Source organism: Colobus angolensis, unplaced genomic scaffold (genome assembly GCF_000951035.1).
Source record: "Colobus angolensis palliatus isolate OR3802 unplaced genomic scaffold, Cang.pa_1.0 Scaffold305, whole genome shotgun sequence".
NCBI lineage: Eukaryota > Metazoa > Chordata > Mammalia > Primates > Cercopithecidae > Colobus > Colobus angolensis.
In genome coordinates this window covers 371,898-372,301 of record NW_012116322.1, presented here as the reverse complement: position 1 = coordinate 372,301, position 404 = coordinate 371,898, and positions in this window count along the sequence as shown.

Below are 404 nucleotides of genomic sequence, written 5' to 3'. Positions count from 1 at the left end.
CGCGCTTCGACCCCACGCTTACAGTACCAGAAGAGAGAACTACGGCGCATGCTCGGCAAGAAAACTAGACCATCTCTGCCTTCTAGAGGCCTGGAGGACTCGGCGCACAGTCTGGCAGGTGCAACGCAAGGTGCAGGCCTACAGGGAGATGCTCCAAAGATGAATTCTGCTTTAGAATTCACCATCACAGCTGGAAAGGACGGGAGATTTTCTTAGTCGAATTATCTAACAACTTTCTCAAATCTTTCTGACCCACATATTTCGCAGGTAAAATATATAATCTCACAAAAACCTTTAGGGCCGGGTGTGATGGCTCACGCCTGTAATCCCAACACTTTGGGAGGCTGAGGTGGGTGGATCTCTTGAGCCCAGGAGTTCGAGACCAGCCTGGGCAATATGGCGAA